Source organism: Silurus meridionalis, chromosome 11 (assembly GCF_014805685.1).
Source record: "Silurus meridionalis isolate SWU-2019-XX chromosome 11, ASM1480568v1, whole genome shotgun sequence".
In the NCBI taxonomy this organism is placed as follows: Eukaryota; Metazoa; Chordata; class Actinopteri; order Siluriformes; family Siluridae; genus Silurus; species Silurus meridionalis.
The window spans coordinates 12,326,001-12,347,986 of NC_060894.1; the positions used below are offsets into that span (position 1 = coordinate 12,326,001).

Below are 21,986 nucleotides of genomic sequence, written 5' to 3' on the forward strand. Positions count from 1 at the left end.
AGATACAGGAACAAATGCACCAGAACCAGCAGGTTCAGGGACAGCTTTTTTCCATCCACCATTACACTATTGAACTCTACACTTCACCATTATATCAGTGTATAAACACACACACACACACACACACATATATATATATATATATATATATATATATATATATATATATATATATATATATATATTGGATTTGTTTATTCAGCTTGCACATTTTTTTAAATGCCATAACCTTTAACCCTTCTACTTCTGCACATATTTTATGTGCTTAGAACCAATAATCTTCTTAACAATGTCCACACATCTCTGCACTGCTATAGCCTTTATATTTATTCACTGTACATACGTTCTATCTATCTATCTATCTATCTATCTATCTATCTATCTATCTATCTATCTATCTATCTATCTATCTATCTATCTATCGATCTATCGATCGATCGATCGATCTATAAAAAAAGAGAATCTCATTTATTATTGATAAATTTCCTGATATATTTCACCACAACAAAGGCAGACCCTAACTCTATGCTTGTTCCACCTCCCTGTTCTACAAATTACACAGGTGGGTAAATTGTGGATTCCGGGTTTCCCACTAAATACCAAACAACATATTGTAATGTGTAGAGTCAGCTTTACCCTTAACACTAAACAGAAACTAAATGCATAGGAAATTGTATTACATTAACATGTCTATCACTATCAATACAAACTTATTTATTTGCAGATCCCATAGAATTAGGAAATATCATGACGCATTAACTGATTATATTATATGAGTTAAGCATTTTTGAACCGTTAAATATGCTCTCAATCGTGTGATTTCAAGATTTATACAATTATCCTTTACTCAGGCATTTAATGAAGTTGGTGTGATATGTCACACGGCCAGTGTAAAATGAGTTGAAGCAGTCCTGGATGATAAAACATCTTAAAATTAGTTAAAGTGCTATAAAATTGTGTACCACTCACATTTTTTTTTTTCAAGAAGTCTCATAATAGGCTAAATGATATTTTAAACACGCTAGCAAAGAAAGGACATACAGGCACACACAGACACTTTATGACAACTTCAAACATTGATACTTTATACACTTTAAACTTTTTTAAACCACCAAACACTGTACACCATAGTGGCTTGTCCTGACAGACGAGCATTTTCGACGTCATGAAGCTGTCATCAGTCTGTCCCTGGAGGTAATCGTAAAAAAAAAAAAAAAAAAAAAAAAAAAAAAGGATGAATGGACTGTCTATTAAAAGCAGTCAAGCAACGACGTGTGCTTCTTTCAGTCGTTACCTAGCATGACGTAGGCGCGAGTAAAAGGAAAACGCTCCAGAAATTATACGGCAGCAGACTCAATTTCTCCTCTTCACGAGGTAAGACATACATGGCTTCTAACTTTCATTCTCTTGTTTATTCACACAGAAGAAACGGATTTGGCTCACTATTAAAGGTAGTAGTGAACTTAATTTCGATAATGATGCATAAGGAATACAAGTGCACTATTTGCTTCGCTGTAAAGAAAAAATGTAAAACTTTTAATGACTACCGTTGCCACAGTCCAAACGAAATAATTCACCAGAGCAATTAAATTAGATCTAGTTATTTATGGAAACTATTACCTGGTCGTTCTTAGATCCTAATAAGACTGTAAAAAACATCTTTATTTAAATTCATTGGAGGCTAAATGTGTTAAGACTTTGGACATAACACTCAGAGAGTGTCATACAATAAGATGATTGACCCCTTTTTAAACTTTCTACGACAATGCGTTTGTGTTTTTATTTTTAACATTTAATATTCAATGTGTGTAGTCATACATACATACATACATACATACATACGTATATATACATATAATATATATGTAATAGTTTAACAGTTTGTCTTTGCCAGGACTTTCTCTTACTATTTAAAATAAAAAACACATGTAATGTTCAATAGAAACATTGAAAAAAAGACTCCCACTGAATTCTTTTTGGAAAAAAAAATTGCCATACAACAAAAATACCATAGCAAGTGACTTTTATAAGGAAATCTAAATGTATATTTAAAAAAAAAAAAATTAATTACATTTAATTAAATTTTTTTTTACTGAAAGATGTATTGATCTGGAAGTCTGTATGCACACAGCATTGAAACAAGTAATTTCTTGCTGGGTGCAGTATTCAGCTATACTGAGAGGTCATTGTGTGAGCCAAGGTGGTACGAGGGTGACGTTGTGGACTTCTAACTGTCTTCCAGGATGGGTGGACTGTGAAATGAACCTACCCCATTTACCACAGAAATAGATTGGAGGTCCCTTTCTTAACAGAACTCTTTGTTTTTTGTAATATTAATTATAAAAAAGATATAAAATAGATTTTTTATTGAAATAACCATACAGTGGTGAACAAAGTACACAAACCATATACTTGAGTTAAAGTAGAGATACAGTAGCTCCAGTTATAATAACAGTGCTCCCTTTAAACTTTCACTTAACTAAACAAATTTGCCTTTAAATGTACATAAGTATCAAAAGTTTTATGATTTATTATGGCTACAATGTCTTATCATTTTTGTCATAAGACTCTTGCTTAATTATTTCAGTTTATGTGAAAAGACTCTTGTTACTTTTAGCACACCAATATATGAATAGACTGATATATATTAGTCATACACTGATTGATATCTATTAAAAATGATCATGACCCCAAAACCTTCTTTTCAGCTACATAAAATAAAATTAAGGATACAGGTGCAAGCTAGATTCAGGAGTTTCTTTCATAATTTATTACTCTGAAAATGTTATGCTTGCTTTTGAAGTATATACCACAAAGTAGCAATCGAAACAAGTTCAAACCAGAGCACGCACTCTATCCTGATTGGTGGCTTGCTATGTGCTTGATCAGTTAAGTTTTTATTCACGCAAAATAAAAAGGAACAACTGATTTTGCAAAAGATAGTTGAGTAAAAATTAAGATATTTGACTTTGAAATGTAGTTATGTAAATGTAGTTTGGGACACAAAAATCTTTTTAAAATGTAAATAGAATATGTATTTATAATATTTGCAAATCATTGCATTCTCTTTTTTTATGAACAATTTGAATTAAAATTAAATGTTTAATATGAAAATATTTACCATATAAAAAAATATAAGGTCATTTTGAATTTGATAGCTGCAACAGGTCTCAAAAAAGATCTGACAGGGCCATGGTAACCACTGTGTGGCATCATGTCTTCTGTCCATATACATGTAGGAACTGAGAAGACCATTTGCTGAAGTTTTGGGAGAGGGATGTTGTCCCATGTGTGTCTAATACAGGATTATAGCTGCTCAACAGTTTTGGGTGACCTTTGTTGTATTTTTTGTTTCATGATTTTTTCAAATGGTGAAAGGTCTAAACTGCTAGCAGGCCAGTTCAGCACCTTCTACTACGAAGTCATGCCATTTTAATAGGTTTAATATGCAGTTAACATTGTCTTGCTCAAATATACAAAACCTTCTCTGAAAAAGACATATGCTGAATGGAAGCATTTTTGCTCTAAAACCTGTATCTAGAATTCAGCTTCGATGGAGCCTTTCCAAATGTGCAAGCTGCCCATTTCACAGGCAGTTTTATACCATCAGAGATTCAGCTTTTTTGAGTGTTGAAAACAAGCCAGGTGGTCCCTCTCCTCTTTAGTCCAAATGACATGGTGCACATGGTTTCCAAAAAGAAATTATTCGCCTGACCGCAGAACAGTTTTTCACTTTGCCTCAGTAGATTTAAAACGAACTTTGGCCCAGTAAGGATGGCACCATTTCTGGATCATGTTCATGCTTGCCTTCTTCTTAGCATGATATAGATTTTAAATGCAGTGGTTTGCAAAATCCTTCAGTGGTTTTCTTTATTTTTATTATTTTCTACATTGTAAATTATTACAGAAATTATTACAGAATACAGACTGTAAGAACTGCAACAATGAGAGAACATGTATGTAATATATTTTTTATTCTTTGAAGTAGCCAACTTTTTCTTAGATGACAGCTTTGCCCACTCTTGGCATTCCCTCAGTCTGCCTTATAAAGTAGTAATTTTTTGAAGTTTCCAGAGGTCTTGAATACTTGTTGGCTGCTTTTGTTCATTGTCAGCTTATCCCAAAACATCTCAACTGGATTTAAATCAGGTGATTGTGAAGGCCAGGTCATCTGATACAGTACTCTATCACACTCCCTTTTAAACAAATAGCCCTAACATTACCTAGAGGTGTGTTTGGGGTCTTTGTCCAGTTGGACATTAAATGATGTTCCCACTAAGTGCAAACCAGATGGGATAGCAAGTTGTTGATTAAATCAACAGTTTCACCAGCAAAGCATCCCACACCATCACACCGCCGCCACTATGCTTTGCAGTGAGAATGTTGGAGCAAAAAAGATTGCAAAGACAAAAGCTGGGTCCTCTGGTACCAATAATGTCTAAAAAATAATCCATCTCAAAAAAGACTTTAACCAGAAACATGGATGAGAAAATGCAGAATAGTTTTTTGGAGTAAAACCACAATTAACCAGAGAGCATACTCATGTCATGACACATGATTCTGCATATGTGCTTAAATTAGTGCTAAAGAATAATATGTTTCAGCCAGGCGAATCCATGTACAGCGTAACCTGGCACAAGGGCACATGTACTTAATTAAAATACGGTATCCCTAGTTTCTGCTCACGTATGTGTCTGCTGAATATGCACTGTTTCTTGATACTCTGCTGTATTTTACATCTTCACCTGACCCACGAAGGTGGCCACCATACCGACTGGTTCCTGTCCCTTAAGTCTCTGACACTTCTACCCAAACAGACATATGGCTCCCTGATACCAACTTATTTTTGAATATTGTTAATGACAGTATTGTATCCCGAAAAGTGAGATATGTGCAGGGAAAAAAGGTCTGATGATGCAGAGAGTGGGCCAGTTTTTTAGAACCAGGAAACACCCAGGATGTATATTTTTTATTTTCACTGCGTGCCTATTTCAGCCGAACAACCGATTTCCTGTTATTGCGCGTCTTTTTCAATCCGCTGGTGTATAAATTCCTGACTCTTACTCTTTACGAAGCTAAGAAGCAGCCGGCAGAAGGCAGTAAGAAGTTTGGGGTTAATGTGGATGAGACAGAGGGAGTCACATTCCTGATCATCATCATCTTTTCTCTGCTTGTGTTCTATATGTGGATGTTCAGCCTGGATACATTCATTAGGTAACAACATTTTTAATTAGTTTTGTTTAAATAAATAAATAAATAAATATATATATATATATATATATATATATATATATATATATATATATATACACAGTGGAACCCGCTTATCTCGACCTCGGTTAACTCGACAACCCTATTAAGTTGACGTTTTTGAAGTGGAAACGCCAAATTCTCGCTTTGTCTTAGCATTTTCTTAGCATAATCGGTTACGTCGATTCTTTTATGTCGCCGAACCCTGATATCTCGAGCACAAGGGGGGGAAAATTTGCCATTTAATGTCGGTTATCTCGATGCAGCCGCAGAAGAACTCGAGGAAGTGTACAGCTGCTACAGGTGTTGTATTGTATACTGGTGAATCTCTGCTGTTAGTTAGTGCACATATGCCTTTTGTTGTTAAATGTTATGCGATGAACGGGAGGCGAAAGCCGCGCTTGGCGGCACGGAACGTGAGATGAGCAGCAAAAGCATAGAATGAACACCGGCAGGATCGGGGGGAATCTGCGATGCGCTTTGGGAAGAAAAGAGCAGCTGTTGAGAGAGTGCTGGTGGGAAGGCACGTACCGGGATACACATGAGCGATAACAACGACCGCCGTGAACCAACATATACCAACAATAATGGACAGTGTGAGTGTGAAAGTTTAAATAGGAGCTGGTGATTATGCTAAACGAGCACCATATGTGCGCGATTGAAGCCGGGAAAGTTTGGCGGCAAACTCCTGTCAGGCGGCACGTTAATATATTGCCGCCATTTTGATTTTCGTTTATCTCGATCATCGGTTATCTCGATGCTTTTTGGCGACCCCCTAGGACATCGACATAACCGGGTTCCACTGTGTGTATATATATATATATATATATATATATATATATATATATATATATATATATATATATATATATGAGCGACGTTCGTATCCCGATATATTGTTCGTAACCAGGGGCAAAAATTTTGATAAACTGCGATTCGTAACCTGTATTATACGTATGCCGGGGCGTTCGTAACCCGAGGTTCCACTGTAGTTTAAAAATCATATATAGTGATTTCTGGATTTTTTTTTTTTTAGATTATGTCTCTTACAGTGGACATGCACTATATATATATCTTTATATCCTCTAATATTCTTATTTGGATATAGTTTTTATTCTTTATTTATTTGCCTTCTTTTTTTTTGTTTTCATTTTTTATTTTTATTCTCCTTTTTCACCCCATTTTATTCCCTAATGCCGGACCGTCGTAAAAAGCATTTCACTGCATGTCGTACCCTGTATGTATGTGTATGTGACAAATGAAATTTGATTTGATTTGATTTGATTTGTTCTAGTCCCAGTGTTGATTCATGGGACTATGGGTCATGATTACAGGCCACCTCACCTGTATGTGAGGATCTTACTGGTCAGGCCAGTGGAGATTCAGCTGGGAATTTTTTCTGAGTTGTATTATGTTTATTCCTTCTGCACGTTCCCCTTAAGTAATTACTTGGTTCTGATGGACCACGCTGGCCAAGAACAATTCATTCTTTTACTATGACCGGGTCAACATGACCTGGTCAAAATAAACTTCCAGAACAATGTACCCATAGTTGCTGTGTTCTGTGTTTTGCCTCTTAAATTTAGAGTGTGCAGTCTGTTTATTATATAACGTTTCAGCATTAACTTAACAAATTATTTTACATTCACCCCTTTAAGGCTTTACAAGCTCACACATGAACTTTCAACAAGGCCCACACATCAGTACAAACGTTAAAATCAGGTTGATGCCACTTCAAAAAGTGCACATCAGGGTACAAAGAAACCGAGAAATTCTTGAAAGCACATGCAAATGTGAAAAATCAACACTTTTGTTTTTGCCCCCATTTTTCATAAGCTGAACTCAAAGATCTAAGACTTTTTCTATTTACACAAAAGGCCTATTTCTCTTAAATATTGTTCACAAATCTGTCTATATCACTGTTAGTGAGAACTACTCCTTTGCCGAGATAATCCATCCACCTCACAGGTGTGACAAATTAAGATGCTGATTAGACATCATGATTATTGCACAGGTGTGCCTGAGGCTGGCTACAATAAAAGACCACTCTAAAATTAGCATGTCCATCAATTTCTGCTTTCTCATGTGGCTGCTGACTTTTCACTGTTTCTGGAGACTTTGGTGTCAAATACACCTGCTCCTGATCCACGAATGTGTCCATCATACCATCTCGTGCGTATCCCTCAAGTTTCCAATGCTTCTACTCAAACAGATATTTGTCACCCCCGTTCTACCTCTCCCTGGAACTGTGATGTTGTCAACCATGATAGTGACAACCTTGCTTCATGTGTTTGTGTGTGGACATGACTATGGGCCTACATCACCTGTTGATGATCAGTAGAAGATTTTCTCTGTTTGTGTCAAGTTGTTTTGTGTAAGTTAATAAACTTTCCAGAACCTTGTGTCATGAGTTGTGCATTATTTTCTTGCACTTTTACTGGGTCATACTGGTACTTTCCATTCTGTTCTTTTTACTGCTACTGGGGGTTTGTCTTTGGGACTTTTTCTAATCCAATCAATTCTGTGTACTTCACCTGGGGCTTTGGGTTTTTTCTCATCAGTGCTCTAATAATTTATCCTACTGGCTTAAAAGCCTCAACATCAACTCCACCAGTTTGTCCTAGAGCTTCCCTACATTCACCAGGAAGAGCTCAATTAAGGGGGTAGGAGTGGATAAAGGCAAATGAAGGAGCGAACTGGTACAGGGTGGTTTCAAGTATGCGGAGGTCAAGGAAATGGGGATCCATAAGATCCGAGCCACTATGCACGTGGACTATACAAGACTGGGGATGAGGCTTTAGTAAGTGAAGGATTGCGTCAGGATACACAGAGCAGACTAGGCTTCTCTGCTGGAGTTGTGGGGATGCATAGGCATAGAGGGGTGGCGGCTGCACTTTATCCTGGTGGGGAAATATATATACATAGGATGTCATTGGCAACGCAGCAGGAAGCGGGGTAAATAAGAACAAATAAAAAACGAGAGGGAGGTTTCCTTTTCTCAAATAGGTTGGCAATACCTAATGGGAGAATATCAACCACAACCTTGTAATGGGGAAATGAGGAAGTAAGCGGAAACTCGATGTTGATGATGTCATGCAGACACACGTGCGACCATGCAGAGCATCTGGACAGAGGCCGGAGCAATCTAAAGATGTTTTCAGATTTTCCAAAGCAGAATAATTGATTGATAATAGAACCGGGTGGTCTGAGACCTACCCCATACATTTCAACAAACAAAGTGGACTGTGGCATGTTTTTTTTTTTTTTTTTGAAGAGTACACAGCAGAGTGCTTAAGACCGCGTGTGGATGGTCCCATGAAAGTGATGGCAACCACTTCCACAGTCCAGTGTCAATGGAGGTCCATAGTAAAATAAACAAACCCTCAAATGTCAGAGCCAGAAAAAATCTGGATTACATCCTCAGTCAACAGAAACGAATGTGGGGGTAAGGGGTAGGTTCCGCAAGGAGCAGGGAGTATCAATAACCAAATGTGGAGACAACTAGGCGAAGCTGGTATTGGCATGGTAGACGTGTTTGTGAATGGAGTGCAGCAAGGTGTCCTTTGATCCCAGAATAGAAGCATGACGAAGCAAGGCACGTGTGGGGCGACTATCCTCACACTGGATGGTCCAGGACTGAAGTTCACGGTATACTTGATCTCCAGGTTGACGGCTAGTCGGGTGTGCCCATAGTAGGAATCTTGTGGAGGACGGCAAAGCAGACCGGACACAGGAAGTTGTTGAACACATCAGCTGGACCTCGGTGACTAAAACGGGCATATACTGCCAGAGAGCACCCTTTGGGTCAGCTTTGGAAGAGTCGAGCCTCCATATCTGCACACAAAACTCCACATCTGCACGCAAAGTTTCGTATTCACTGGAGACATCAGTGTCATTCACAGGGGCAGAGTCAGGCAAAAGTAAGGAGTGCTTAGTCTCTATATTGTCCCCTAGTCCCTGAGATCAGAGAAGTTATGAAGTTGTGAAGTAGAGAAAGGCAGCAGCAAAGAAGCAAAAACTTGCGTGGTATCGCAACACTAGTACTAGTAGTAGTATTAATGCCAAGACGTGTTAAGAATGCCAATTTGTGGAGAAGAATCAAGACCACCACTCAGTGGGTGATCTACCCGTGTTATAGACTTGTTTCTTTTTCAGCTTTTTCATTTTATTCAAAATATCTGTTAAGGCACCACGATCGCCAGTATGAAGTGGAACCAACTTACAACATTCCCAAAAAATGTATTTAAAAAAGCCATCATGCGGGGCCATTATGGAGTGGAGTATAAATCTATTTTGGACCGCAATTAAAGTTGTGGTGTGTTGTTGCTATTTGATCAAGTCTATGACTGACTGTGACTGTATAGTAAATAAAACGTTGCTGATTGTGCCATATTTAGTTTATCCAGTGGGAGTTGCGCCTTATCTGAGCCCATGGGAGCAGTGCAGTTGCTTCAGAGGTGTCCACACAACGATTGTGTACGATTATGATTACGATTGTCTACACAATCGTACATACTTCACACATCCATGTCTTCAGCACCAGTCATATTACATCACTTTATTACTTTTTACATGCCGTTTTTGCACATCTTTTTTTTGGATTGCTGATATTGCTCTTTTGCACAATATTTTTACATTTTTTTACTTACAACATACACTTTACGTCTTTAACACACTGCAGTGAGCAAATTTACAACAGGTTTACTGGTGGTGCTATTTTGTGTTTTGTGTATTTGTCTTACACTGTCTTGTGTTGTCTTGCACTGTCCTGTATTGTATTGCAGTGTTTGTGTTGTCTTTGCACTGTTTGCACCAGGTTGCACATGATGCACTTTATGTGGTGAGTCCTTAGCCCTGTGTTTTCTGTGATTGTTGTTGTATGTAGCACCAGGGTTCAGGAGGAAAGTTTTTTAATTTCACTGTGTAATGCATCAGCTATATAAGGTCTTGACTTGACTCTTGCAGGTAATATTATCACAGAGGATGTAGAGGGTACAGTTGTCGCAGTTCTGTTGAGGAAAAAGAAAAACGAGATACTTATGGCATTATGTGTCATGTCACATTGAGTGAATGTTACCAAGGAAGTTGTTACCGGTGGGCAAAGACAATAGGGAAAATGCTGCTCCTTAGGCACCTTGACCAGGGGATTGCTCTCTAATATAGTAGGGATAAAATTGTGTGTGAGCTAAAGAAGCTGGAAGTGATATTGAAGTGTAGCTCTTTAACGTACGTGTGGGTCATGGCACCAAACAGACAAATAGCAGGACAATAGCACTCAGTAAAGTTTGTTGTACATGGGGAAGATTACTATTTCTGTCATGACACACTATACATGGATTGCTTCGTGCACTGTAGTGCAACCATTTATGGTACAGGTTACCCATGTAGTGTGGGCCACTAGGATCTTCTGATTCTAACCTGGGAACCATGAATTTATCCAAAGGGGATTTTAGCATGTTTTCCCTCGTCCCAACTTGTAGGCTGTGGCCAATGCTTTAATTTCTGCTACCTGAACAGAGCAAGGCTGAGGCAGTGATACAGCGGAAACAGTATATCAACAAATAGAATGAGATCTGCATTAGGCAAAGGTTGATTTTTTCACATTTGCATGTGCTTTCAAGAATTTCTCGGTTTCTTTGGTACAATTGTGGGGAGTTCTGTCAAAATGTGGTCACCATTCTTTCAGCAGGATTGACAGTTTTGCAACGCTCTATCATCAGTTTGGGTACTAACAAGATTACATCATATCCTGTTCGCCACGAATTGTTAATAACAAAGGGTTGGCTAGTTAGTAATGCACGTAGACCATGTGTGGTATACAGCGTAACTGGATGCCCCATGGTAATTACAGATGTTTTTTGGTAGGGTTGCTTTCCCATTTCATATTGTTGTGTTAACACAACGTGAATCCTGCTGGTGCTGCTCTTTCGTTGGACTACGAAACCGAGACACTACAAGACATATGGCACTGCACTGTCCATTTGGTAACAGTTTTAAACTTTTTCTGGTAGTTGTGCAAAAGCTGCTACTCCTTGTGCCCCGATAACTATTTCTGTAGTTTTCATATCATACTTGTGTCCTTCCATTTGTTCTTCCCATAAGAGGGTGTATACTTCATCAGATCCTTACGGATCATACTTGATAGTGCAGTGCAAAAGTCCCTCAGTTTCTTTGCAGTCTGGGTGCATGTGTGCAAGCCATGGTTTCCATTGGGTGTATGTGTTCCATAACTCTGATGCATGGGCTTGAGCATACTCTAGCCAATACATTTTGTCAAGCATTCTATACTTCACATCCTTTTCATTAATCACCATGCACCTCCTTGCATTGTGGGCTGTCTACCTTGGGTTTGTGACTGGGGTATGGGGTGTTTCACGTGGGTATCCTTTTGCTTCTATTTGTCCTCTTGCCATTTCTCCCAGTTGGGCCTTATACAATTCTTTTACTAAGGCTTTACTTGCCTCTTTGTTTTGCTTTTTCTTTTTCCACTACTGGTTCACAAAATGGATTACCCCTTCCAGTTGTCATTGTACTTAATCAGGAAGTGTCTTTTTTAGCACCATTTGGAACCATCTTTTACTTGTGGCAGACTCATCCCAGGGTGCACCCGTTTCATCTCTCTAATGCATCTTGCAAGATCTGGATGAACTAAGCCACATTTTTATTTTTTCCTAGTTACATAGGTTCTAGTTTTTCTGGATCCAGCTTTGTGGGGTATTGTTTTCTTAGTGTGCTCCAGATGTCAGTTTGAAATGGGCCATCTGGGGTCCTCTGCGGCCTGTAATTTTTGCTTCTTTGATTGATATAATTTGATAAATTTGTTTTTGCTTTGCCCATGGTTTGGGCTAGAATAGCCTTTATGTCTCCATGTGCCAGCTGGTGTCCCATCGTCTTTTCTTAAAACTGTGTAATGAATCTTTGTGGTCCTTTACACATATCTGGCGCCTATTCATCAGCCCTATTACATCCATAAATGACCAAGGTATGTATTGCACCTCTTTTCCTTTTACTGTTGAGGAAGCTGTTGTATAATCTGTTGCTGTGTGTGCCTTTTTTCTGTGCTCCATGTCTTCCTTTTTATTATTTTGTTCATCACTACTTTATTCACTTCAGATACTTGGATTTGTTTGGTTGCCACCACTCTTCTATCCCTCTTTCAAGAGTTGTAGCACAACTATAATGTGTCGGGGTCCTTAATGTACTTTTGTCCCTTAATACTCATTCCTCCAGTGATGTTATTCTTACTTTTCTTTCCATTTTTACTAGTTTGCTGTTTACTTCTCCTTGGCTATATGCTCTTTCACTCTCTTGCAGACGTGACTCTGGTCTTGACTCATTCCTTGATTCTGCTCTTTCTCTTATCTTCTTCTTGTCTGTCTTCGAACAGTTTAAGCCCTGTTGGTTCCTCCCCATTCGGATATGGTTTTGTTTACTTTTTACTAGTTCTTGGGGCGTGCTGGTCTAAGGGTAATGCTCGGAGTGTGTTCTTGGTCTTCTGCTTGTTTTGTTTGGAGCAATGGTCCGGGACACAAATCCCTTCGCATTCTTGATGGTTCGGCTCTTTTGTTCATCATCATCAAGCCTGTAACATCCATTTAGAACTCCATGCACTTTTATTTCTCCCGTAGTCCAGTTATTACCATCAATCTCAAGTTCTGGGTAGAGTCCTGCTGTTTTTGGAAGGCATGCTTCATTGTAAGACGGTGGCCAATTGTCCCCATCATACAGCCCTGAGCGTGGCGCTGTTCCTTCCTCTTTCTGTTTTTCTGCATGCTGTCTTTTTCCTTCATTTTTCCCTTTAACACCTTCTACATTTTTTGTCTTCTTCTTTTCTTCCCAGTCATCTAACTTTTTCTTCATTGTCCCACAAAGTACAACATTAAATTTTCCATCTTTTGGCCAAATGCCTTGCTTTCGGTCTCCTCCGATTCAAAAAGGGGAAACAAAAAAACAAAAAAACAAGGGCATTAATACATTGGTTATACATTCTTTCATTGAAAAACTGTGATCTAAAATCGATGCTTAAGGCTTAGACCTTCAGAATGATTTATAGTTAATAATGGTTACACTTGTCCCTTTTTATTTAATCTATTGTTAAACATTAACACAGCTGAACATTGGGGTATCACCTAGTTGGGCACGGTGCTGAAGACTAAAAGGTAGCTAGTAGTACTGGTCTCTCTGCCACCTGTGAGATACTGCAGCCTGTGGTGGAGGAGTAGTTTCACCAGCTTCGCCAGAAGCCCACTTCTGACAACCATATGTCAGAAATTATTTCATTTACCCAACATCAGCTGGGACTTCCAGAATCAATGCTGTAAAATATCCTTTCAAAACATTTGTTAGATTTTTATCATGCCCAAACAAAACCTAATTCTTGGAGAGGTTTTCCATGCGATCTACGATGCCCGTGGTGCCTTTTCTGATCAGGGAAGAATCACACAGAATGGCGCAAATGCTCTACATTGGCTGGCTCATCAGCAGAGAGTCCCACCGTCCAGTAAGTTGAATAAGCGCTTTCTGACACCAGTGTCGCAAACTCCAGATCGGGGTCTCCACTTTTTTCCTGACCTGCACATTGAGGTGTCCATGTCCTGGGCGAAGCCTCAGTGTTCACACTGTAACCTAGCAACAGTGACCTGTATGGCATCACACACCACTGTCAGGTCAGCTCTCGGGGGAATGTAAGCATCAATTAAAATGGCAGATGAGAATTCCTTCTGTAAATTATATGAGCGCATACTCACAGCTAAAAGTTCAATATCCGGGATTACACCATCTCTTATTCACATACACAGTATTCCCACCACTTTTCTTAGTACGACTGTATGTGGTAAACCTATCTGCCTGGATAAGTTTAAAGCCGCGTATGAAGGCGCTATGAACCCAAAGTCCGTATGAAATCACGTCTTTGTAAAGCACATTAATCTGCTCTCCTGGTATTTCTTCTGGGTTTGAATCAGGACCCACAGTTAAAAATATAAATGTAATGTCTAAAAACTCTATTCTGCTCTCTGTTGTTCTGGTTCTGTGTTCCTTCGTATGGATACAGCACTGTTTACATGCTGTGTGGTATCGGTGCATACCAATTCATGATTCATAATGTTTCAGATCATCAAATTAATTTAAATATTAGTAAAAGGTAACACAAGTGAACACAACATGCAGTTTTTAAATAAAAGGTCTTTATTATTAAGGGAAAAGAAAATCTAAAACTACATGGCCCTGTGTGAAAAAGTGTTTGCCCCCTAAAGCTAATAACTGGTTGGGCCACCCTTAGCAGCAACAACTGCAATCAAGCGTTTGCAATAACTTGCAATGAGTCTGTTACAGAACTGTGGAGGAATTTTGGATCTATGCAGAAGTGTTAATTCCACCTCATTGGAGGGTTTTTCGAGCATGAACCGCCTTTTTAAGGTCATGCCAAAGCATCTCAATAGGATTCAGGTCAGGACTGACTAGGCCACACCACAATCTTCATTTAGTTTTTCTTCAGCCGTTCAGAGGTGGACTTGCTGGTGTGTTTTGAATCATTGTCCTGCTGCAGAACCCAAGTTTGCTTCAGTAATGGGACACACACCATTCAAAAAGGTTCCTTTTGTCTTGTCTGTCCACAGACAATTTTTCCGAAAGTCTTTGGGATCATCAAAATGTTTTCTGGCAAAACTGAGGCAAACCTTTATGTTCCTTTTGCTCAGCAGAGGTTTCGTCTTGGAACCATGCAGACCATTTTTGCTCAGTCTCTTTCTTATTGTGGAGTCATGAACACTGACATTTACTGAGGAAAGGGTGGGGGTTAAACACTTTTTCACAAAGAGCCATGTAGTTTTGGATTTTTGTTCACTTGTGTTATCTTCAGCTAATATCTAAATTAGTTTGATGATCTGAAACAAATGTGACAAATGCAAAAAAAAAAAAAAAAAAAAAAAAAAATCAGGAAGGGGTAAAACATTTTTTAACACCACGGTATATTAGCATCAAAGATCATCTGCAAAAGATTCCACAAGCTACAACAACTAAAAGAAATCACATATATTATACATTAGGTATTTAATGAATGCAGTGAGAGACTGTTTAGGTTAGGCAAGTGTTGATTGATGCTTGTTATATAGTTGATTGCTAGGTTTATGGGATTGTAAATGGCACCAAAACCAACAACTAAATAATAATTTAATGACAAACAAATTCATTATACTTAAAGCTTAAGTCAGGGACATCTGCATTAGATTGGGCTGAAATAAATGGGCAGAAATATTACTACTGAACAACCAAAAACTCTCTCTCTTTAAAGACATTAAAAAGATTTAAAATAACAAGGAAATGCAGAGCTGAAATGGTCTCTGATCTAGTTTAATTTAAACTCATCAGGCATTATATGAGAGACTTAAATATATATATATATATATATATATATATATATATATATATATATATATATATATATATATATATAAATAATATACACAATGTATGATTTTTTAACTATTTATTTGTATGATACAGCTGCAAATAAGTATTTGAACACCTGTCTATCAGCTAGAATTCTGACCCTCAAAGACCTGTTAGTCTGCCTTTAAAATGTCCACCTCCACTACATTTATTATCCTAAATTAGATGCACATGTTTGAGGTCGTTAGCTGCATAAAGACACCTGTCCACTCCATACAATCAGTAAGAATCCAACTACTAACATGGCCAAGACCAAAGAGCTGTCCAAAGACACTAGAGACAAAATTGTACACCTCCACAAGGCTGGAAAGGGCTACGGGGAAATTGCCAAGCAGCTTGGTGAAAAAAGGTCCACTGTTGGAGCAATCATTAGAAAATGGAACAAGCTAAGCATGACTGTCAATCTCCCTCGGACTGGGGCTCCATGCAAAATCTCACCTCGTGGGGTCTCAATGATCCTAAGGAAGGTTCAGAAATCAGTTCAGAACTACACGGAAGGAGCTGGTCAATGACCTGAAAAGAGCTGGGACCATCGTTTCCAAGGTTACTGTTGGTAATACACTGAGACGTCATGGTTTGAAATCATGCATGGCACGGAAGGTTCCCCTGCTTAAACCAGCACATGTCCAGGCACGTCTTAAGTTTGCCAATGACCATTTGGATGATCCAGAGGAGTCATGGGAGAAAGTTATGTGGTCAGATAAGACCAAAATAGAACTTTTGGGTCATAATTACACTAAACGTGTTTGGAGGAAGAAGAATGATGAGTACCATCCCAAGAACACCATCCCTACTGTGAAGCATGGGGGTGGTAGCATTATGCTTTGGTTGTGTTTTTCTGCACATGGGACAGGGCGACTGCACTGTATTAAGGAGAGGATGACCGGGGCCATGTATTGCGAGATTTTGGGGAACAACCTCCTTCCCTCAGTTAGAGCATTGAAGATGGGTCGAGGCTGGGTCTTCCATGACAATGACCCGAAGCACACAGCCAGGATAACCAAGGAGTGGCTCTGTAAGAAGCATATCAAGGTTCTGGCGTGGCCCAGCCAGTCTCCAGACCTAAACCCAATAAAGAATCTTTGGAGGGAGCTTAAACTCCGTGTTTCTCAGCGACAGGCCAGAAACCTGACTGATCTAGAGAAGATCTGTGTGGAGGAGTGGGCCAAAATCCCTCCTGCAGTGAAAAACTACAGGAAACGTTTGACCTCTGTAATTGCAAACAAAGGCTACTGTACCAAATGTTAACATAGACTTTCTCAGGTGTTCAAATACTTATTTGCAGCTGTATCATACAAATACATAATTAAAAAATCATACATTGTGATTTCTGGAATTTTTTTTTTTTAGATTATGTCTCTCACAGTGGACATGCACCTACGATGACAATTTCAAACCCCTCCATGATTTCTAAGTGGGAGAACTTGCAAAATAGTAGGGTGTTCAAATACTTATTTTCCTTACTGTATATTATATATATATATATAGTATATATATATACATACACACACTGTATATATGTAACCCTCTTTGTCAGTGTGCTCCCCAAAACAAATCAAATCAAATTTTATTTGTCTCATACACATACATACAGAGTACGACATGCAGTGAAATGCTTTTTACGTCTGTCCGGCATAGAATTAAGGATAAAATAAAGAAAGAAAGGTAGATAAATAAAAAGTATAAACTACAGCGAGGAAAATAAGTATTTAAACACCCTTATATTTTGCAAGTTCTCCCACTTAGAAATCATGGAGGGGTCTAAAATTGTCATCGTAGGTGCATGTCCACTGTGAGAGACATAATCTAAAAAATAAATTAATTCAGAAATCACAATGTATGATTTTTTTTAACTATTTATTTGTATGATACAGCTGCAAATAAGTATGATTTCTAAGTGGAAGAACTTGCAAAATAGCAGGGTGTTCAAATACTTATTTTCCTCACTGTATATGATGGTTGGAAATATATGTCTATACAAGGATGCATATGGCAGATATTGACAGTACAAATTAAAGTGATTAGTGATTGTCCTTAAAGTGTCCATGTGCAGTATGGTGTGGTTATAAAGTGGCAATGTGCTGTGCAAGTCCAGAGTTAAAGTGTCATAATAACTGGTGCAGAAATTCTCTATACTTTTCCATCAAGATTCTCAAAGCAAATAATGCATCTGTACTGCCCTTCCTCAGCATAAAACCATACTGTTGCTCACAGATGGTCACCTCTTCTCTCAGCCTGGCTTCCACTACTCTTTCCCATAACTTCATGGTGTGACTGATCAAGTTAATTCCCCTGTAGTTACTTAGCTTCCATTTAACTAAACATGAATCACTGTTTCCCACAGACCATTATTACTGACACACCACCTGCTAAACACTGGAGCACTCTGGACAGGTAAACACACACTGCAGAATAAAAAATGGAGGATCGGGGAGAAAACAGCGAAGGGTTCAGGCCAAAGAAAACAGCAGAAAGTTTCCAAACTTTCGGATCATTTTAAACTAAACTAAAGGGACAGGGCAGTTACCATTTTTTAAGTCATTTTTAATTGATTTTTACATTTTTATTTAAATACAGTGTGTTAAAAAAAGTCCCTCCACAGTGGCTTTGTAGAGCAAGTAGTGGAGCTTCTTAAAGCTGCCGATAAATACACAGATTTAATTCATGGTAAATTTCAAGCAGCTTTTCCGGGAACAAGAATACCACATGATACTGTGCGAGGTTTAATAAATAAATAAGAGTAAAAATAATTATGAATTTCAATAAACGAATAGTTTCCCATAACTTACTCTACACAGCCACTGCAGGGGAACTTTTTAAATGCAACTGTATTTGTATTTTGATGTAATATGGCTATTAAATACACTAAATGGGTTTAGTTTTTACAGATATTCCTTTATGCAATTTTATCAATGAAAATAATGTACACTCTAAAATAGAAAAATTCAATTCATTTTTATTTGTATAGCGCTTTTAACAATGAACTCAAAGTAGCTTTACACAGATAATGTGCTGATTAAAAGTAAATATGTTCTTTGTAAGTAAGTTTGTCCCTGATGAGCAACTGTGGCAAGGAAAAACTCCCCGAGATGGCATAAGGAAGAAACCTTGAGAGGAACCAGACTCAAGAGGGAACCCATCCTCATCTGGGTTGCACCGAATGTCCATTTGAAGCAGATATACAATGTTGCGGGGTACAGTGATGATGATCAGAAGCGAACTGTATCCTGAGTCAGTGTAGCAGACTGTTGATATTACCTACAGTCCAATCCATCCTCAAAGCGCCCGTTCTTACTCCGGAATTTCATGGAACCACCCAAGGTGTTGATGAGAAACCGTCCCAAGCTGCAGACTGTTGATATTACCTACAGTCCAATCCATCCTCAAAGCGCCCGTTCTTACTCCGGAATTTCATGGAACCACCCAAGGTTTTGATGAGAAACCGTCCCAAGCTGCACAGAGTGGCCTCCAGTCGAAGAGAACACTATCCAGAGGCAGGCCTGGACAAAGGGTTAGGGTTAGGGTTAGGGTTAGGGTTAGAGAGAGAGAGAGAGGAGGGTGACAGGAAGAGAAGGATATGGATTATTAAGTGTCCTTATTGTTGTATGACAGTTAATGTCACTGTGCAGTTTGGACTCTGGCAAGACTCGCTATGGCAGCATAACTAAAAGGGAGAACCAGAAGGTAACACAGACATGAGGGATCTCTGGGATAAGAGACGACCCACCACACCACCGTCAACAAACCTGAGTGAACGTGTGAATGTGAGGGGACAACAGCAAACAAATATCCCAGTTCACCAAACACTCTATATCCATGTTCCCTCCAGATCTGAGCCTTTATCTAAGAAAAAAATCTACTAATCAAAGGCTTGACTAAATAAATACGTTTTCAACCTCGACTTGAACACTGAGACTGTGCCTGAGTCCCGAACACTGGTTGGAAGGCTGTTCCATAACTGTGGGGCTTTATAAGAGAAAGATCTGCCCCCTGCTGTAGTCTTCATTATTTGAGGAACCAACAGATAGCCAGCACCTTTTGATCTAAGTAGGCGTGGAGGATCATACAGAAGTTCACACAGATACTGCGGTGCGAGACTGTTAAGTGCTTTATCAAGTCAAGTCAAGTCAAGAGGCTTTTATTGTCATTTCTACTATACACAGTGGTACACAGTACACAGTAAAAACGAGACACGTTTCTCCAGAACCCTGGTGCTACACTAAACAACAACAAACAAAACAACATAGAGCTACAACACAAGTTACATAAAGTGCATCGAGTGCAACCTGGTGCAAACAGTGCAGACAGACGACACAAGACAAGACACAAAACCCTAAATAGCGCCGACCAGTAAACCTACTGTATACTTGATTATACAGTACTGTACAAGAAGACTGTAAAAACTATACAAACTAAAAACTATAAAACTATACGTCAGTAGTAGTATTTTATAATCAATGCGAGATTTAATTGGGAGCCAGTGTAGACTGATTAAAACAGGGGTGATGTGGTCATATTTCCTAGATCTAGTAAAGACTCTTGCTGCTGCATTCTGAACTAACTGAAGCTTATTTATGCACTTATTTGCACACCGAGACAGGCAAGCATTACAGTAGTCTAATCTAGAAGTAACAAAAGCATGAACTAGTTTTTCTGCATCCTGTAACGACATCATATTTCTAATTTTAGCAATATTTCTAAGGTGAAAGAAGGCGATCTTGGTGATATTATTCACGTGAGACTCAAAGGAAAGACTCGGGTCAATAACAGAGGTGGGAAGTAACGAAGTACAAATACTTCGTAAGTGTACTTAAGTAGATTTTTCTGGTATCAGTACTTTACTCCTCTATTTATTTTTTAGACAACTTTTTACTTTTACTCATTACATTTTTACACAAATATCTGTACTTTTTATTACTTCTTACATTTTCAAAACAGGCTCGTTACTTTAGTTTTAATAAATTGATTTGGTGAAATATCAAATTTTTCTCTTCACTGCGTGCCGATTTCAGCCGAACAACCGATTTCCTGTTTCCTGTTGTCTTTTTCAATCCGCTGGTGTATAAAGTCCTGACTCTCACTCTTTACGAAGATAAGAATCAGCAGGCAGAAGGCAGTGAGAAGTTTGGGGTTAATGTGGATGAGACAGAGGGAGTCAGTGATGTAAACATGACTGAGAACAGACACATTCATGATCATCATCTTTTCTCTGCTTGTGTTCTATATGTGGATCTTCAGTCTGGATACATTCATTAGGTAACAACATTTTTAATTAGTTTTGTATTATATATATTTGGCTGTCAAAATTATTGTAAACGGCACTAGATGTTATTAACGCGTCATCAATTCAGCGCGCATTTCTGTTTTTACCATTTTTATATATAAAAAAAAAATGTAAATACATAAATAAATAACTAAATATAAAAGAGGCGAAATTAAAACCTCCAGCAAAACATACACTTATTCACGACGTCCCTTCTTTACTTAGATATAAAATAAATAAATAAACTCCACCGAAAAATATTTGTAATCAGTAAACTTTTGTTTTATTCATGTGCCAAGTCTCAAATCAAACACCAAATCCGCCATGATTCATGATCATTGATCGTAGAGATAAAAATAATACATCATTCAAATCTGTAAAAAGTCTATGATATATATATATATATATATATATATATATATATATATATATATATATATATATATATATATATATAAAAGCTTCTTGACTTGACTTGAAGCGGTGCACTTTCTCCGTTATCACCTCATTAATTGTCCGTGTGGAAACATAGCAAAGGGTCTTAATGATGTCCATGTGTCTCTGCACTGTTATAGACTTTATATTTAATCACTGTGCATATGCTTACATATATATCACATGCTATACATATGATACATATTTATCTGCACTATTTGCACGATTGCTACTTTTTGCACTTCTGGTAGATGCCAAACTGCTTGCTTGCTGAAACAGAAACACCATCCAGAGATGCTATGTAATCGGAAAGTTTACTTCCAGCTGCATGTGGCCCTAGTAAAAGTACTTCCGTCTTATCTGAGTTGAGCAGAAGAAAGTTATCAAGCATCCACTGTCTAATGTCCTTTACACACTTATCAACATTGTAAAGCTGATCTCTCTCATCTGGCTTTGCTGAAATATACAGCTGTGTGTCATCAGCATAGCAATGGAAGCGAATCCCATGTTTATGAATAATTTCACCAAGAGGCAGCATATATAAAGAGAAAAGCAGAGGGCCTAAGACAGATCCTTGAGGAACACCAAA

General features: G+C 38.3%; 1 protein-coding gene across 1 annotated transcript in view; it reads left to right on the forward strand.

Annotated features, from left to right (window-relative positions):
• Window positions 1-1,251: 1,251 nt before the first annotated feature.
• Window positions 1,252-21,986, forward strand: part of hapln1b (hyaluronan and proteoglycan link protein 1b) — a 42,541-nt gene continuing 21,806 nt past the window's right edge. The window contains exon 1 of the mRNA XM_046860388.1: window positions 1,252-1,374. The gene's annotated coding sequence lies outside the window, so the exon portion shown is untranslated. The remainder of the gene's footprint in view (window positions 1,375-21,986) is intronic.